We start from the raw sequence: 13,392 nt of genomic DNA, 5'->3' as shown, positions 1-13,392 counted from the left end.
AAAACCTTTGAACCAGAGAGCCAGAATTAAACCTCTCTTGATTTAAAACTGTTTCTCTCGGCTAATTGTTACAGTAACAGAGTATCAACCCAAAGTCAAAGGCAGCCACTTGCTGTAGCAAGTTTCAAGCACAGAGTCCTTTTAGTTTGTTAGGAAGGAGATCTTAGCTTTCTCTCTATGCCTTCAGAACTTAAACTGGTGCAGCACACCCATTCAAAGAATGCGTGTTACTTTATGAATGTGGTCAATTGCTTTGCTCGACACTCAAAAGGAGACAGTCCTGACAGAATGCTTTGTCTTATCCTTGCAGGTATCCCCTGCCCTCGAGGCTTTGACACATTGAGGCATGGTGAGATGCTAACACCACCTCCAAAATGGTTTACCAGCCATGGGAATTCACCTCACTCCTACCATGGATTGTTTCCTGCCTATATTACATCTGGCACAGTATGGGCACATCTTCCTGTCTTCTTTATTAACTGTGTCCCTCTTACTTGTTCTGTTTTATCCCTGTCCTTGGCGTTACGCTTAGCACATAGCAGTAATCAAGAATAAAACGAGTCACACAAATGAACACGAGTAAAGTTGGACCACAGTGGCTCTGTTCAGGTTTTGGGACTTCCACAAACCTTTCTCTATGTAGCTAATGGCCATATGATCTTTCTGTGGTCCTCCAATTGACATAACACTCTGGTCTTTATTGGACTTGGCCTCCTTCTTCCAACTAGATACTGTATATAAGAGCCCTTTCCCACCTATACTCAAAGTCAAAGGCTATGGTTCTGATCATTAAAACAAAATCAAAGGTCTTTTCTCAAAATTGACCTACTAAAACTATAATTTTTCTTTCTGAAATTTACTGTTGTACTGAAAGAATTAAGTACTATTACAAAACCACAGCAGTCATTGGAATGCAAGTAAACACGTTGAAACAACAAAGCAAACAATACTGTTGATGAATGTATTGTAATTTATTTTCTCCCCTATAATTTCGTCTGTGAAAGACCATCTCTAGAGGATAAAAGAAGAGAGAAATAATTATTTCCAAAGAGTAGTTCCTTCAAATAAAGATACTTGATCTATGCTGGCAACCTTCACATAAAAGAAAAAGGAGATTCTGGAAATTTCTGCATCTCGAATTGACCTCACCTCTGTCAAAATGATTCTACAACCTCCCCCACCCAGCAGCAAACATGGTCTTGACACAGGTATCCCTTATTGGCTTATCATACAAAATACAAAATCACCACCACCACCACCACCACCACCACCACCTCAGAAACTTGCAAAATTGGGATATTTTCGAACTCTAATAACTTTTCTGAAAGCAATGAAAAGCCTTGTTTTCTGTCGATGGTGTAATTCTCACCTGCAGCCTGTGTGGCTACCCCTATTTACAGGGCTGGTGAGATTTAAGGATCTCCAGGAGAGTGGTAATAAGCCCTGGACCAGCAGTGATGCCTTAAAGCAATGAAGTCAGCCCTTGACCAATACCACACATGCAGAATCATGTGAGGTTGGCCAAGTGAGGTTGCTCCATCTCGGGGGTGGGAGTGGGGATGGGGGTGGAGGGAGTTGGATAGCAGAGAAAAAAGAATTGTCACTCTGCTAGCTTTCTCCTTCAGCAATTATATTCTGTTTAGGGCCTGAGCCCATGATATGTTACTGTTTATTCCCAGCAGGCCTTCCTTCCTCAATTAATCCTCAAAAAAATTCTCACAGATATGCCCAAAAGTCTGCCTCATTAATGCACAAGGCATTTCGCAATCCAGTCAAGCTGACAAAATTAAGCATCACAGAGGGTATTGTATTTTTAGCCACTGCTATACAACATACAAGCCAAAATACGGCTGCAATAAATTGTGCATTTGAAAGAGAACACAATAAAAACCGGGACCAAGGTGGAAAGAGGTGGGACAAGAAAACAAAAGACTTGCTGTTGAAACCAAGTTTGTTCTTTACTTTTTAGCCATTAAATGTTTCCAGAGAAATTTCAGTAAACGACTCAAGGTGTGAGCTTTTTCACTCTTTAACAAAGCACCAAAAAGAACCCAACTGTTCTGTCCATACTCCCACACTGAAGGGGCCATGAACCAGCTAAATCTCACGAAAAAATTCCATCAGGACAGAGGCCATAGCCTCAAAGGGAAACATTTCTCCAGAGGCTGAGAAGGTGAAGTGGACATAGTCTCACTCAATCCTCAGAAAGCACACAAGCAGCCCAGGAACAAATCACAGAGCCACCAAAGGTTTGGATAAGGCAAAAAGAGAAAAGCCAAGCTATGGCCCGGTACATGCCCATATCTCCAGAATCAAGCAGAGTCATTCAGTATTTTCTAAGTAGAGGAGTGTGCACAAAAAAAGACACACTAGGAGTTTGTAGAAAATGGGGTTGACAATTCCATACTGGGGAAGCCTGGAAAACAGTAATCTTGATGTGCCTCTTATCCCTGTCAACTTCCCCATGCTCTCTGAGGCCACGCTAATGTGGTCTGGGTGAGTACTGTTTCTAAAGAGAAAGAGGAAGCAGATTAAGTAAGAGGGTCTTATGAACCAGGCCTCATCTCTGGGACACTCAACTGCCCTGGGGCAGGGAGGGATTGTCGCCCGCTCCCAGGTGGGTGAAGTCCTGGGCCAGTGATCCTCAGGGTCACACTGCAGCCTATTATTCTGCGGCAAGCGACACCACCAAACTTGGTATCTAAGCGCCCATTTCTTCAGACCATGAATGCCTGTGCTTCCCTTTCTTGTCAAAGGGCAACATTGCTGTCGATTTCTTGCACATCTGCCACAACTAGAACTGCATGCGCTTTTTGAGCATGCGTAGCAAGCAGAACACACGCTTCTCCTCTTTGTTGTTCGCATTTAACAACATACCCTGAAAATGATTCTCAGACAATGACATGACTGCCCTTTGAAAAGAAGATGGTTTTATGGTGATGTTTTGTCAAGACTTTTTAACTGTGAAAATTAATTTCTATCAAGCATAGTTGATAACAAGAGAAAAATCCATCCAAAAATCAATTCTGACAGATCTGATTAGAGCTCAAAGATAAAGATAAACAAGGTGTTTTCAAATTAAGCAACACTGTGCAAGGCCTTGACATGATGTGATCTTGTGTTTTATTAACTCCCACGCTTTCTATGCATGGGATATATCATGTGATAGTACATTTTAAATGTATAAGAAAGTAGTCTTTCTATGAAAGGTGATCTGAAAGATAACTAAAAATAAAAAAATAAAAAACTCCGAATTTTTTAACCAACTGTTGCATTTATTGGCACACAGTTTGGAAAATTATATTCCTCTTACAAAACCAGCAGTGTGTTTTTATAATATGCATTTTTATTAAAAATACAATTAAAAATAAGAAATGCAGCATAATAAAAATGTGCATTACATAAATACAAATATTAAGAGAAGAGACAGCTTGAGAAAGTATTTGATAGATAAGCACAGACGGAGACCAAGAACAACAAGAGAAGCCCTCAGAAACTATCCTAAAACTCAAGGGTTCTAGGACCAAGATCCATACGGTTGGTGTACTGTCACTCTACAAGTGGCATTATGTTAGCTATGTTATATTTTATGGATAATTTACATGACAGCATTTCAGGTCCTAGCAGCCTTGGTGATTGTAAAGAAGGTCGGATAAAAAACACTGCCAAAATTCAATACACTTTCCTGGCTAATTCACTGTAATATTTTCCAGCTACTTTCATGTCTCAATCTATATGAAACAACATGACCTTATGAATTTTATTCTAAAAGTCCTCATGCATGGACTGGGTTTTTGGTTGATTTTTTTTTTCAAACAGGCTATTTAATAACCTGGGTCCAAATTCACCCCTTGGCCTCTGTGCTGGGGACCCAAGGATGAGCCACCACGTCAGGTCCATAAGTTGTTTTAATGGTGATGCTGTTTCTTCCAATACTCAATTCTCTTAACTGGGGGAAGATACAAAGCGATTTAATAATACGTGCATAATATTTATTATTGTCTTTTAGCATATCAAAAGAATCACACTCCAATTTTCTAACAGGAGGCCTCCATTTTAAAGTAAAAACTCTGGTCCACACATGCTACTATATTAAGCTCACTATCTGTTGATTGTAAAGGTATAAAAAGATTAATTTCTATTTCTAGCAACAATACTTTAATGCAAGAAGACTTGAAAAGTATTATGCGTGAAAATGGTTTTGGTCTATAGACAATGCACAGCACATTAAAGAGAGGAAGCTAGGTTTAAAGACCTCATAGGACAGCTTCTCCTGCCTCTTTCAGAAGAGCACAGAGTCTGGAATCCGATATATGCTCCTTTCCAAGATTGTCCCTACTCCTGTCAACTGGTCCTCACCTCACTATCCTGTCCTCTCTACCTTCTCACCACTATGCAATGTTAGAGCTGAAAGAAGTTTTATGAAGTATCGAAAAGCAAAGCTCAATGTCAGTCATACATAAAGACAGGTAAAGCAGAGGTGGCTTTTGCAGAATGGCAGTCTAACAGCTCAGCAGGTCTGATTACTTGTAACTCTCCAAAGTAGCCAGAAGGTATCTACAGAGAAAAAGGTCACAACTTTCTGAAAGGGAGAGCCAAATCCAAGGGAGGGACAAGACCCAAAAGAAAACACTTGTGTAACCACACCTACCCCTTAGTAGTCCTGTCTCCTCCTCCCAAAGATCGTGGGAACCTTGACAATTTCTTGGGTCAAAGGATGCAAATAACTCCTTAACCCCTCTCTGAGGCTGGGATGTTTTGAGTCTACAGTAGGGCAGGAAGGCTACCCCTTAAATAAGCAGCCAAAGAAATTCCCAAGTTGTAACAAGCTAAGTGCACTCCACAGTTAACCTGGTTGTTAACCCCTCCCCTCTACAAATCCCCCTCTACCCATACCCTGTTTTTTTCTTCTTGGAAATGCCTTTTGCATTTGGCTCTTCCTTGTTATCTTCTTAATGCAACCATGGTCACCCTTTTTCATTATTTACCTTCTAACTGCTGAAGCGAGGGGCTGGAGTTGTAGCTCGCTGATACATGCTGGATTTTGCACAAAGCCCTGGATTCAATCCTCTGCATAGCCAACAAAGCAATGAACAACAAACAATACAAAAGCTGATCTAAGTAGACTGCTTGGTCTTGGACCCTGTGCCTACCCTACCCGCCACTACATCAGACAGATCCATCACAACAGGATCAACTGCAGAAGAACAGTTTTCACAAGACTCATGACCTCCCCTAGCCTAGGAATCCTGTCTTTCTTTTCTTTTTTCTCTTATACATTGATCTTATATTTGCTTCATGATGGTGTCTGTTGTTCAAGAGAAGTTCAACTAGAAAAACAAATTTATTATACAAGTTTAACTATTCAGGCTTTACAGTAGGAAAGGGATGCAAGGCCTCAAGCCCAGGCTGGGACCCTCCATGCTACTTCCCAAGAAGATGGTGCCCAAGTCACTCGTTCTATCTACAAAAGGTCTTTTGGCTCTTACTCTGCACTCTGCCCCTCAGCCTTTTTCCTTTGCAGCCAGTCTTTAATGTATTGCCCAGCTCCACTCCCTCTCTACCCCAGTGCTCTTACCTTGTAAAGCACTGATAGCCAATAACAGCAACCAGGCCTTGACAAATCCTTCCTGTCTCAAGGCAGCTTAAACAACTTATTCTCACCTCTAAAATCCCACTAATGAGGCTGGAAACACAGCCCAGCAGTTAAGATTATTTGATGCTCTTCCAGAAGACCAGAATTCAGTTCCTAGCACCAGTTTGTTTACAAATACCTGCGACTCAAGCTCCATGGGATGCAACGGCCTCCTTTGGTCTCTGCCTACACACACACACACACAGACACACACAGACACACACAGACACACACACAGAGAGACATACACACACAACACACAAACACATACACACACAGACACACACAACACAAACACATACACACACAGACACACACAACACACACAGCACATACACAGACACAGACACATACCAGACACAGACACATACACAGACACAGACACATACACATACACAGACACACACACACAACACACACACACAGACACACACACACAGACACATACACACAGACACACACACAACACACACAGACACACACAGACACACACACAGAGACATACACACACAACACACAAACACATACACACACAGACACACACAGACACATACAGACACACACAACACAAACACATACGCACACAGACACACACAACACACACAGCACATACACACAGACACACAACACACACACAACACACACACATAGACACACACAACACACACACACAAATAAAATAAACCCCATTTATTAAGCCATTTAGCTAATAATCTAGGTGTACTACTATCATTTCACCTATTTAACCTATTCCAAAAGGGTGGGATATTCAGTAGAGACTGAGCCCACTACCTGCCTGAAGTCTCCTCCTACCAACCTGCCTTACATACAACAGGTATTACCAACTTACTTTAGATCCCCTTGCAGGAGTACACACTTCACTTTCCATTGGTCACCCTAGGAAGTGCCTTTACCAGGGTTCCATGGATAGTGTGGGACTCATGAGAAATCAGCCTCAGGTCTCATGAGCTGCCTCTCCCTGAAAGCTTAGCTTGAACATATCAATCAATGGAGATTCATCATGTCTTCTTTTCGTTTTCCAGTTTTGCTGACCCTTCAGCCCTCTTGCTTAAAGAAAACAATGAGAAGTCATTGCTTATATGCTGCTATCCAGGAGAGGTCAGGTGTGGATCTCCTGTCTAAATAACTCCAGCTAGAGACAAGACTGGAACTGTGAGCAAGTGAACAAAGGGATCTGGAGTGTGTAAAAAACAATGCGTATCTGACACACCCTCAAATCTTCAGAATTCTAAATTATTTAAGAACACTTTGACAAGGAAGGGCTAGCACATCAGTCTGGTGAACTCCCAGTCCCCACTCTGGTATTATTACCTACTCTTCCCTGAGGTTGTTTGCTCATCATTATTTAAATAGCACATGCAAAGACTCAGAAGATAAACTCAGTCATTCAGGATCTGTCACATCCTCCTCCTGTCTTGGGGGTCAGGGAAAGGGATGGAGAACTTCTACCTGGGCTAACTGATCATGGACAACCAGACAAACTGACAAATTTCCTACGACTCTGTTGAAAGAATCAGGAGTGCAAGTACAAGGCTCAAAGTGAAAGGAACCCCTCTCTGCAGTATCGTATGCCAGGCCATACACTGCAGTACAGTATGGCTTCATTATCAGTGCAGGCTCTTTTTGGGACAACCATCTATATGCTTGTCTACAACATTAGGCTCTGGGCTTCTGCGTATTACTAGCTGAAGTCTTCCAGTGGGTCTTGCAAGAGAGTTCCTCCAACCCCCAAACACTCTTTATAAAACACCTCACAGCCAACCAGCTCCACTCCCTTGTCCCGTGGACACACCGCTCTCCTCCCCTACCTACGCTTCCCCGTTTCCCCTCATATTATCAGTAGATTGCTAGCTCTTCAACTTCTTTCCGGTCTTCCATGGCATCTTCTAGAAATACATTGTCTAATATAGCTTATATCTTATCCATTCCAATGAGACCAAGTTTTAATGAAGAACTCACAGCATCTCGACTTTAAAGACATTTTCCTTTTCAACAAAGAATTTCTATGTAGGCTCACACTGCATGTGGAACACCCATGAAAACATCTTCTATGGCCTCTGAAGTAAAAGCGATTCATGTGACTTATAAAATTGCAAGTTGAAGGTAGCTATTTCCCACGCCCTGCCAACCAACGAACTCCTTAGAACTCCTGAGCAAACAGGCAAAGCTTCTTGATTGGCAGCAAAGTGCTCGACTTGATCAAACCCAGCAAACGCAATTGTTCCTACTTGTCAAAGAAATCTAGCCCTGCCTTATGAGCAGCAATTTTGGAAGTCAGGAAACAAATGATAAACTCCAATGTCCATTGATTTTATAAACAGGTAACAAACACAAATCAACGTGCTGATGGTAGCTACTACATTTTTAAATTCTTCAGTCAAAGCGCATGGTCAGGTTTTCAGGTTTCTTTTAAGACTTGATGTCTGTTTAAGTAAGTTACTTGATGCCCATTTAAATAAGTTATCGGTCCCTGCCCACAAAGTTATTTAAAGAGGCTGTTTTCTGCATCTTCCAACTGACTCAGGTCCAAGCTCTGAGATATGGAATATGGTGAATGCCTGCCAGTCACATCCAATCTCCACTCTCTTCAGTCCTACGGCCCTGCACAAGGCCACTGTCTTGCCCAGTGACTGTTAAGGAAAAGCATGAAATCTATTTCCTTTTGACAGAAGTCCCTCCTCACTGCAAAACTTGATTCATTCTTTGTTTACTGTCCCTGAAAAGGGGAAGGTAGTGGCTATCACTCTACACAGTTACCTAATGTCCAGGATGGCTCTGAAAGCCTAGCTCCCTCTTTCCGGTGCCTTTTCTCCTTATGCAGGTGGGTGGAGAGCCAGTGGACCACACCATAACCCATCTCCCATCAATATGAAGACAAACAGTGCCCCTCAAACCCACTGTCAACGATAAGCAGTATGCTTGTAAGAAGACTCACAAATCTATTCCTGGTATCAGACATTCACACGGGAGACACCCTTATCTTATCTCTGAAGAATTCATCTGAAAACTGAAATAACTCTTAACTTACCAATAAAGTCAGACAAAACTGAAAGGGTATCTACCCTTGGACCTCTCAGGGCACTACAGATCCATACTAGGTCCTTTTTTAAAATAGCATAAAGTGCTATATTCCGTGAAACCTGTTACAATCTCAACTTCTCTAGACTATGAGATGCTACTTAATCTTATTCCTCCTGGCTGGGAATGTTTGCAGCCAATTCCAAGTCTTAAGAAGTTGAGGCAGCAAGAACTGAGCAGCAGACCAGCATAGGCTACATATCTGAGCCACATAGAGCTACCTTATCCAAAACACCATAACAAGAAAGAAATGCCCCTATTCTCTTAACTGTCAGACAGACAATATGTTAACATGACAGAACAAGGATAGATAAAGATAAAAAGCAGCCCACTGTGACGGAAGAGGCTGTGAGAGTGGGCAAAAATTTGTCCCAGGATGTTAGATCGGGGGGTGGAGGGGCAGAAAAGCTACAGTGCAGGGTGAACTTACTTGGGGCACATGAGTGACATCATATTTAGAAAGATGGTGATATTCACACTGACACACATTTGGGTATATCCTGGGATATGTTAGTAAGAAGCAGTTGCCTCCTGCTCAGTGTGACACAAGGTGGATTAAGTAAAAGAAATCAGTGTCTGCTAAGGATGTCTCAAAGGCTGGCATTTCAGAAAATAAGGTCCTAACTATCAGGACTCCAGCACAAAGTAGGTCTGATTGGGGAACACAAGGAAACCACAGTTTGAAAACTCGAAGTCAGAGAGGAGCAAAATAAGGCACACCTTTAATCTAAGCGCATGGGAGGCAGAGGCAGGCAGATCTCCGTGAGTTCAAGGCCACTCTGATCTACACAGTGAGTTTCAAAATAGCCAGAGCTATATAGTGAAACCTTGACTAAAAAGTGAATTAACTAACCAACTAATTAAATAAAATAAATAAAAGTATGATCAGAGGTAAAGGTGGAAGACAGCCTGGGGCTAGTCTGAGACATGGGTTCTCTGACAGGGAGAAAGGAAGAAGCTAGCTAATCATTCACTTCAGCTCTACAATGAAAATGTATGTGAAAGTTAGGAGCATGATCACAGGAAGTCCCTGTCATCTGTTGATTATTTGCCTTTATCCCAAGACAACTATGTGGCAGTCTCTGAAGCCTCAGAGCTCACTTTTGAGGCAGTCTTTGACCCAGATATTAAAAGATTAATGAGGCCAATCAATCACTTTTTCCAAGTGTTTAGGTGGTGGAGACTCATTGGTAAATTTCCATTTGAGTTCTTTGTATTTCTCTTTCACAATATCTATATCCTAAAGGCCTGCTCTATTCACCCAAATACTGATTTGTCTCGAGACTTTGGCCAAAACAACAGCCACAAAAGCAAACGACTTTGTCATTCCTTTATGTGCTATGAGTTATAATACACAAAATGTCACAAATTGAAACTACAATGTAGGTATTCCACGCCCAGTCTCTGTGATGCTGGGGATAAAATCTAGGGTATCCTGTAGCTGAGTTACATGTCCCGCTTCAGAGAAGAGAATTTTAAGCCTGTCTGTCTGTCTGTCTGTCTGTCACTGAAAATGTTACTGGTTTTAAGCAATGTAAACGGTTTAAAGCTTTTTCCAAATGAGAAGGCACCATGCTGTAAACTTCGACCATGGAACATTACTTTGCCAGTTGTTCTGATATAAGAGCCTGGCATCATTCCAAAGCCCTGAGAAGATCCTGGAAAACTCTTTTCTTTTGAGGCAGAATGTACTGTGGCATTGACACAAAACATTCTAACCAATGAGATTTGTGAAGAAGCTTTTTGATATAGCCTTTATCCTTTCTCTCTCTCTCTCTCTCTCTTTCTCTCTCTCTCTCTCTCTCTATCTCTATCTCTATCTCTATCTCTCCTCCCTCTCTCTTTCTTCTCCCTCCCCTCCCTCTCTCCCTCTCCCTTCCCCCTCTCTCTCCCTCTGCCTCTCCCTCTCTCAGAGGAAGGGCTGTAAGACAGTTTCAGACTGTGCAGCCAAGGATGACTCTGAACTTTTAATCCTCCTACCTCCAAGTGCTGGGATTACAGGTATAAGCCATCATGCTTGGCTCATGCTCTTTCCTTGCAAGTGGCAAAATACACATATCCAAGAACATACCTGGATGGTACTAAACTTACTTGATGATATGTCAGAACACCACCATACTGGACTGTTCATGGGGTTTCAGATTGGAAGCAACATCCCTTAAGACAGCACTCTTTGTCTGACTGTATACCACAGTCATTCATTCAATAACACCTTCAACTGTGTGCTGCAACCACTTCTCATTGTGACCTGATGTTTCTAAGAACTACTGCATTTCTAAATACCAACAGAAACGCTACACCTGCAAATCAACATGTTCAAGTGTCCACGTATCTGTCACCCCTCCTTTATCCTTTCCCGAGCTCTTCTGAGTTTATCTGTGAAGTGTGTGTCTAGCCACTCAAGTGTGAAGCCACAAGCCACACAGCTAATTGATCCTCGGCAGTGATCAGGTCTCACCCTGGACAAATGACTTCAGCCACAAGTCAAACCAAGTGCAATCAATCCTTGAATCAATATGTAACCATATCCACTTGTCTTCATCTACCTTCAATTTCTATGCCTATATCACACGTAGATAGTGTCAGCACTCATTCTTATTATGTAAATGGGGTATTTTTTATTATAATTCTTTTAAATATATTCTGGAGTTTTCTTTTTAATTAATGATAGATGTATTTAAAGAATACGTCTTTCCTAGAAATGTCACCAGTAAAATGCATCCAATTTTTCCTCAAATGTAGTCCATAAAACTTATTTGATTAACAATACTATAGAGGCCAAAGCCTTTGTATGCAGGCACTCAAGCATAATTTAATCATTTTATTTAAGCATGAAAAAAATTATTTGAAAGCCCTGTTGGGTAAAATATCCCTGATTAGTTTAAACTTACATTTGGAGGTATATTAAAGGTGGGCTACACCACAGAGTGCTCAGTATGTAGTGGAATAGTGTTAACTTCCTAACAGTAATTGCAGGTAAGTTAAAAAATGGTATTGTAGAGAATGGAAGGAACAACTGCCTCATTGTAAGTAAACATGCTTTAAACGATTACTTCGAAATAAATTTTGTTTCATGCGATACCTTTTTCTATTATCAGGACTTTCACCCATAGGAACCTCTTTTCACAGCCAAAACAAGATGAGGCCCTAATTGCATAACATCATTTATCCACTGAGGATGAAAGGACCAACTAGCACAAATGCACATCAGGCAAGAGACTGTCAGAATAGAAAATTGTCTTTTTTTTATTTTTATTTTTATTTTTATTTTGTTTTGTTTTTTAAATAACCCATTCGCATTAACAAAAGGCTGCAGTAGCTTCCAAATTATAGGTTGTTATTTTTAGTGGAAGTAGTTCAATATTCATATTGGAGCAGATGTAGCAGTTCAACAAAACAGCTCTTCAAATCCTGCACAAATTGAAAACAGGAAAACTGATTGCATTTTCTCCTATCACTTTCCCTTTCTGAATTGACACTTTTAGCCTGCTGAAAATTTACACATGGCTTTCATCTCCGCAGCACCTGCTGATCAAATGGAAACCTAACATTTTCATGAAAATGGTCTAAAAGACTAGTTTTGTTCTAAAACACGGCAAAGGGCATCAGTTCGCTGCTAGATGGCAAGTCACTGTGTACTGCGTATAAGTCATGGTCATTAAACTTTGAAAAAACTATGTTTAGTCTCTTCTGGCTTCACTCCATATCTACTGTGCTGTGGTTCAAATTGCTTGGACTCCCTGTCTACCTAATACTTGATTTTATTATGTAAAGACTATGCAAAGTGTGAAAAATGCCAGACAACAAAAGGACAGCAAATTACATTTTGCCTGCATCTGCTTGAAAACCATAGAAAATCCACATCACTGTCCAGGGACACACCTGAACATGGGGGAGTCACATCTCATTCATTCCTTGTTTCATCCACCAAAGAAACTACAGAGCAGGCAGCGGCGCAGCCCCTAGGTCCAGAGAGACTCTAAATGCTGTTTTCTAAGACACAGGCTTAGCTGCTTGAGGACCCTAGCCTGTCACAAAATGGAAATCACCCAAACACAAGCTGGCCACCTGCTGTAAATATCTTCAGGGAGAGCAAAAGGAAATCTTGGAAATGGGTGCTCATATATGTAAATCCCCAAGATGGCTAAGTTGCTTCCCCAGATTTTGAATAACCGTACATTTCTGGGTAATTTCTGAGAAAAAATGATTGATCATCCCAAAACATGCCATCTGACAGTTCCTTAACCAAAAATTCTACCCTCCTTCTGAAGGACCCGAGGCTAGCCTTTCCCCTTCTGCCTGGGTGATAAGGGAGAAAAGACACTCAGTAGCATAGGTGCCACCCTGACCAGCCGGCCGGTGACTTTCAGTGGCTTGTCCTGGTCACTGAGGCAGCAGCAAGCCTGCAATGTCAATATGTTCAGTCAATGGAAGTGAAATAATGGGACTTATTGTCTTCCCCCATCCATCGATCTGCTGCTGTCAACAAGGAAACATGTCCCTCTGGCTTTAAACAAATTTTAATTAGGCTTTTAGTTACTGGCTCCTATCTACCTACCTAGGAAAACACCTAATCTCAACAATGAGTAGGAAGGCAGAAGCAATCATTTTGTCTTCTCTTATTCACGCTAAGAACCTCCGAAAGTTCGTATCATAGA

At 41.4% G+C, this 13,392-nt stretch overlaps 1 protein-coding gene across 6 annotated transcripts in view; it reads right to left on the bottom strand.

The window, feature by feature from the left end:
* Positions 1 to 13,392, bottom strand: part of Runx1t1 (RUNX1 partner transcriptional co-repressor 1) — a 152,128-nt gene that overhangs the window by 129,716 nt on the left and 9,020 nt on the right.

This window comes from Rattus norvegicus, chromosome 5 (genome assembly GCF_021556685.1).
Source record: "Rattus norvegicus strain SHRSP/BbbUtx chromosome 5, alternate assembly SHRSP_T2T, whole genome shotgun sequence".
Lineage (NCBI taxonomy): Eukaryota > Metazoa > Chordata > Mammalia > Rodentia > Muridae > Rattus > Rattus norvegicus.
The sequence above is the reverse complement of the archived record's forward strand: the minus strand, read 5'-3'. Positions and strand labels throughout refer to the sequence as shown.